Below are 7,054 nucleotides of genomic sequence, written 5' to 3'. Positions count from 1 at the left end.
AAAACAAAGATCAGAGATAGGGGTGGAGGTGGAAGGAGAAATCAGGGAAGTGGCCGCAGAATGAAGTCAGCCAATCAATCAAACATTTATGAAATCCCTCCTCTGTGTGTTTTTTGGCCCTTCCTTTGTATCTCCAGCTTGTAGCAAAGTGTCTTCTACCTAGTAGGCTCTTTAAAAAAAATGCTGTCAGCAGCTGGCATTTATTAAGTTCCCACAAGGTGCCAGGCACTGCGCTGAGTAGGCAAAGAAAGGAAAAACAAACAAACAAACAAACGAAGGAAAACATCCCCGCCCTCAAGAACTCACTTTCTAACCAGAGAGACAATAGGCAAACAGCTGTGTGCAAAAGGAACACCTACTGGGTGATTTGGAGGCAACCCCAGAGGGAAGGCACTAGCCTGAAGGGGAACTGGGAAAAACTTGAAGAAGGTGAAATTTTAATGAGATTTGAGGAAAACCAAGAGGAAAGGAGAAGGGAGAAAATTCTAGACTTGGTTGGTGTAAGATAAAGTCCGCAGAATAAGGTAATGGATCTTCAAAGCTGGAGAGAGAAGGGGGCAGGGGGTATTGGAAGAAGCATTTGAATCCTTTATTCATTCCAAAAGCATTAAGTGCTTACTAAGTTCAGAGTTAGGGATGCAAAGACAATAATACAATAGCCCTAGCCCTCAAGGAATTTAATTTCTCTGCAAGAGAACAACTTGGATAATAATAAGTCAAAACATAGAGAACTCCTTAGGAACCTCCCTCTCCCGAAGCCAGGTATCTTTGCAGTTGACAGCTTTAGAGAGTTGCCTAAGGCGCTGAGAGGTGGTACTTGTCTGAGTGAGGCAGGACTTGAATGGAGGAAACCTTAGCCTGTCCAGTTAGGCAGTGAGTGCATAAAGCAGGCCAAGCTCTGACTTAAAGAAGGCCTCTGAAGTCCTCCCTGGGATTCTGGCCAAGTGTGGCAGGACCGATAAACAAAGAAACGAAACTAGGAAGTAGAAATGGAGGTGGTGGGGGATTGGGCAAATCCCGTGTGCTGAGCCTGCCCTGGCCCCTTAGGGTTGGGAGCTTTAGGAGACACACAACCTCTGGCCCTTCGCTAAAAGGCACTTGCCAGCAGACTCTCTGTCCCTGTGCCCTTTGTCCCCATTGGGCTAGGGAGTTTCCAAAGGGGCTTCCGTGCAGGATCTCAGAATAGCTGCTTACTCCAGAGGCCTAAAAGGAGAAGCCAAGGTCTCTGACTGTTCTCTTTTTCCTGGTTTTGAAGGAGTGGCTTGAGCCTGGCAGCCTTCCTTTAGACTTTTATCACGATTGGGAGAAAGGCTTTGTCTCCCCTTTCCCCTCCTTACCTGCAATTATGGCTGTAAAAGCACATTATAGGAATAGATGTTATATACTTATATATGATATATCATATTATTTATATATTACATTCTTCTATATTACAGTTTATATAGAAATATGCACATATCATATTATTTATATATTACATATGTCTATATTATAGTTTATATGTATTTATATAATATACTCATAAACACATGTATATATTATATACATGTATGTTTATACATACTTATATGTTGTATATTTATGTAGCATATATTTATTAATATACATTTATGTGTATTATATACTTCTACATACTTATATATAATGTTTATATATTATATTACGGATTTTATACTATATAATTTTAGATATATATTTTTGCATAGTGTGTCCTTATAGATAATATATTTATGTATTGTATACATGTATAGTATGTATTTATATATTATATAGTTCTATATATTTATACATACTACACATTATGTCTATATATTTATATTTTATTTATTTTAATTTATTTTATTGTATATACTTACATAGTATATATTTATGTACATATGTAAATATGTTAAACATATTTTAAATGTTTATCTAGGTGAGCTCATGCTGTATTTAAGTCCTTTGCCTCTTCTGATTTCTCTTCCTTTCCCTGACCAAGTAAGCACCTGTGACTGCTGATCCTGAAAAAAGTCTCTTTCTACCCTCGGTGGTTCCCACATGAGCTCTAGGGGTCCAGATTTCTGAAGAGGGTTGTGGTATTTCCTGAAGTTATAAACTCTTCTAAGAGGAGAAAGTAAACAGAACCAGGAGAATGAATACTGTACGCTGGACTGGCCCAAAGACTTGAGTGGAGTAAATTGTTTCAATACACAGAGAGAACAAACAGATTAAAGTGAAATCTGTTGACAAGTCCTTTGGTAGTCTTTCCTATCTTTTGTGAGAATATAATAGGAGTGATGGGTTACTGTTACTGTGTGTGCTTCTGTGTACTCGACCTCTTTTTATTCATAAAGCTGTCTCCAAAGCTGAATGTGTATATAGTGAGAATTTATTTTTCATATACTGTATTAATTCTTTTATATATATATATATATACACTGTATTATATATATACTGTATTATATAAAAGAATTAATACAGTATTTATATATATTATATATATATATTATATATATATATATATATATATATATATATATATATATATATTAGGGAGGATTGCTGTGTATTCCTCTGTCTGGGATCTGGGTCAGAGATACTATTGAGTCTGCTACTTTTTGCATTTTCTTTGTCCTTGGAAATCTCAAGGAATGTCTTCCTTTTTAATAGAATTTCGTTAATAAATGAAAGAGACAAGGGGTCCTTTTTCTGTGGCCATGCAAAAACTGCATTCATCAGTTTGGGGAAGGACTGAGAGTCTGCTGGATCACTTCTTAATTAACTATTACCAATTAAAGATGTCTTGGGATGTTCAAGGGAGGAGCTGAGTAATGAGCTTCCTAAAATGTATATATATATACCAGTGCCAGGAGTTTCCATTTGTCTTATGATGGTCAAGAGTCATTTGACCACAATTGGTGTGTCTTGAACAGTCAATTAATAAATTATTTTAAAATTAAGAAAAATCAGTTGCTTGAGATAATTTTAGTCATTAACATTATCTTAGGCTCACTGTTTGGTCAGCTATACACAGAAAGAAAACCCCAACTGAAAAAGACAGCCAGGATCACAAGGTCCAGGCTTGCTTTATATATCATAATTTTGCATGTTACTTTAGGGAGGGCCCACATCAGACCTTATTAACTCATTTTAAAAATATTTTAAAGTTTATTTTATTAAACATTTTCTAATTATATTTTAAGAAAAATTCTAACATTCATTTAAAAAATAGTTTTTGAAATATTTTGAATTCCAAATTCTCTCCTTCCTATCTCTTGAGAAGACAAGCAATATGATTTCAACTAAACATGTTAAGTCATGCAAAATATTTCCACATTAGCTGTGTGGCAAAAGGCAACACACATCAAGAAAAATAAAGTGGAAAAGTATGCTTAAATTTATACTTCTTTCTCTAAAGTAGACAGCATTTTTCATCATTAGTAGTGTTGCTGGGGCAGTTTTATAGCCCTTTGGTGTAATTCTAAATTGTTCTTTAAAATGGCTGAACCAGTTCACAACTCCAAGAGTGCCAAATTTTATTTTCTACTGTAGAACTGAATCTTTCCACTTTATAGCCACAACAACCAATTATAGCTTGTCCACAAGACACTTTCTCTTGGAAAGTCAATCTGACATCTTGGATTTCATCGTTCTTAAGGTGGACATGGACACCTGAGCTCTCAGTGCCTGAAGCAACTAAGCCTATAAATTATGAAAGAATTGAGGTCTTCAGTGATAAACATGTTGAATTTCCCACACAGATAAAATCACAGGTCTATAACATCCCCCGATCTCCCCTGCCCCAAGAAAATATAAAGTAGAAATATGTTTAATTAGTTAAGCCAAGTTTCCAAAACAAAGTCTAATCTTTAGTGATATTCCAGAGAATATAGCCTGGTAGTCATTTTAATAAATATGGATGAAGTGTGTGTGGTATGATGATGGATAGATAGGAATACATAATCAAAGTGCTAATAAGTAAGGATTTATATAGAGTTCAGTAAGACTTAATGGTTTTGCTATATACAGTTTAGTAAGACTTATTGGTTTTGGTTGAATTTAATAAAGGGTTGTGATAAAATTATAAGATTCAACTAAATGACTAGAGGTAAAAGTTGGATGCCAAAAGGAAGGCTGTATTTTAATCATTCAGCAAATGCAAAATGCCTGACATGCAAGACACTGGTCTACAGCCTGGGAATAAGTTAGTCAGTAATCCACAAGTGTTTATTCCAATTTACTATACACCAGGCACTGTCACTCACCATAGTACAAAGGTTAAAAAAAAAAGGGAGGGACAACTTGTAAATAAATACAGGATATATGGAGGGTAGAGGGAAGGGAATTTCGGAGGGAAAGGCATTGCTGGGGGAGGGCCCGGGAAAGTACTTGTTCAGAAGTTTGAAGTTGGGCAGTCCGGAAGGAAACTAGGGAAGCTGCTGAAGGGGAGGGGCTGAGCATGTCAGTTGCAGGCTGAGTGGAGTGGATGGTGGTTAATGACAGTAATAGCAAGTTGGGAAGAGGGAGGATTTGGGGGAGGGAAAATGAGCTCTGTTTTGGATTTATTAAGCATTCAATTTGACGTGAAAAGGTAGTTGGAGGTCACATTCTGCCAGTACTGTTGTGGAAGATCCTGGTGGGGCCTGGCTGAGTGTTATCTTTTCCATTACTTCCTTTTCTCCCTTCTGTAACTGGAACCCATTTGGACCCCTGCTGGGGTCACAGCCAAACAGCCAGCCCCCTGCCTTTCCCTTCTGCCCAGGCCTGGTATTGGGATGAGCTTCAGGAGGTCATGAACAACCAACCTCATGGCACAGGCAAAGGGTACATGTGGCATATGATGAATCTGGCTTTCATGCCATCATGCCCTATAACCATTTTCTTTAAAAAAATTTAAGAACAATTTTTCACATAAGTTTTCTAAAGTTATATGATCCCTATTGTCTTTCTCTTTTCTTTCTTCCCCCTTCCTGGAGCTGATAAGCAATTTAATCTGTGTTATACATGTATTATCATGCAACACATATTCCATATTGTTAATCTTTGTAAGTGAATAATCTTTTAAAACCAGAACCACAGATCATAAGCATGGGATAAATCATATGTTTCCATCTGCATTTATATTCCAACAGTTCTTTCTCTGGAGGTGGATAGCATTCTTTTTCATAAATCTCTCAGATTGTCCTGGATTATTGCATTGCTGTTAGTAGCAAAGTCTCTCACATTCGATCGTCCCACAATATTTCAGTTATTGTGTACAAGGTTTTCCTGGTTCTGCTTTTTTCACTCTGCATTAGTTTATGGAGGTCTTTCCAGCACTTTCTGAAATCATCCTGTTCATCATTCCTTATAGCACACTAGTATTCCATCACCATCATATACCACAATTTGTTCAGCCATTCCCCAATTGAGAGACATCCCTTTAGTTTCCAATTCTTTGCCACCACAAAGAGCAGCTATAAATAATTTTGTATAAATGGATCCTTTCCTATTTTTAAAAACTCTTTAGGATACAGATCTAGTCATAGTATTAGTGGATCAAAGGCTATGCATTATTTTATAGCCCTTTGGGCATAATTCCAAATTGCCCTACAGAATGGTTGGATGAGTTTGCAACTCCATCAGCAATGCATTTGTGTCTGAATTTTGCCACATCTCCTTCAACATTTATTTTCCTTTATTGTCATATTGGCCATTCTGATAGGTGTGAGGTGTCAGTTGTTTTAATTTGCATTTCTCTCATCAAGAGGGATTTAGAACATTTTTCATATGATTATTGATAGTTTGGATTTCTTCATCTGAAAACTGCCTATCCAAATACTTTGACCACTTATCAATCAAGGAATGACTTGTTTTTATACATTTGGCTTATTTCTTTATATATTTGAGAAATGAGACTTTTATCGGAGAAATTTGTTATATAAGACCCCTCTACTCGTTTTTGTTTTCCTTCTAATCATTTGCATTGGTTGTTTGTACAAAATCTTTTTTTAAATATAATCAAAATGATTAATTTTACATCTTGTAATGTTCTCTCCCTCTTCAGATATAAATTCTTCCATTCTCCATAGATCTGACAGGTAAACTAGTCTATGTTTCCCTAATTTGCTTATATTATCAGTCTTTATGTTTAAATAACATATTTTGACCTTATCTTGGTATAGGATATGAAATATTGATCTAAGCCTAATTTTTGCTGTAGTTTTCCAGTTTTCACAAAAGCTGGGACCCTATAATTATGTTCTAATTGGCCTTTGCAAAGATGGTAAACCTGTGTAGTATTAAGGAGATACAGGAGACTGGTGTGGAACCAATTAAATACTTAGAAGCTTTTGCTCCAGCCTGTTTTGTATCTTTTTATCAAAAGAATTTGTTGTTGTAGGTGGGGAAGATTTTAAGCTTCATAAATATGATTATAATAGTGAAGAGTTAGAATCTGACAATGGGCACTTTGGTCCTATCTGCTGTGTAAAGTTTAGTGATGATGGAGAAATGTATGCCATGAGGATGGAACATGGAGACTATAGCAGATTGTGAGGGGAAAATATGTTTGGAGAGGATATTCTTTCCAGAGACAACAGAAGAGCTAGAAGATCTGGGCTCAGAAAATTCAGACTGTTTGAATTCTCAGTTCCTAAAGTTAAGGCTCGGGAGTCTAGTGTCTTCCACATATGTTATGCAACATATGGAATAAAAGAAACAAGCAGTAATTTAGCATAAGCCTTATTGAGTTATCTTCTATGCAAGGGAAACATGGGTATCATTTGATGGGGAATTTGAAAATTAGCTCCAATGTTGGGATTTTAAATGAAAACGAAGATAAAAAAAAGCAGGTAGTTGTGCTCATTTCATCCACTATCCTTCTGCATTCTTGAACACGTGCTAGTCAAGGTCCAATTTCTCTTACTGAAATTATATTTCTTGTAGTGTAAATGACCTATTTTACTTTTCCATCTTTAAAGTAGAAAGCCATTTACTTTAGTTGTAAAGATGGGATAAAGTATTTGGCTAGATTTCCTTTTCATTGTAAATTGCTTCTGAACAATGAATTGTTTTCTATGTCTAAATAAAATGC

This window comes from Monodelphis domestica, chromosome 1 (assembly GCF_027887165.1).
Source record: "Monodelphis domestica isolate mMonDom1 chromosome 1, mMonDom1.pri, whole genome shotgun sequence".
In the NCBI taxonomy this organism is placed as follows: Eukaryota; Metazoa; Chordata; class Mammalia; order Didelphimorphia; family Didelphidae; genus Monodelphis; species Monodelphis domestica.
Note: the sequence above shows the minus strand (reverse complement) of the source record.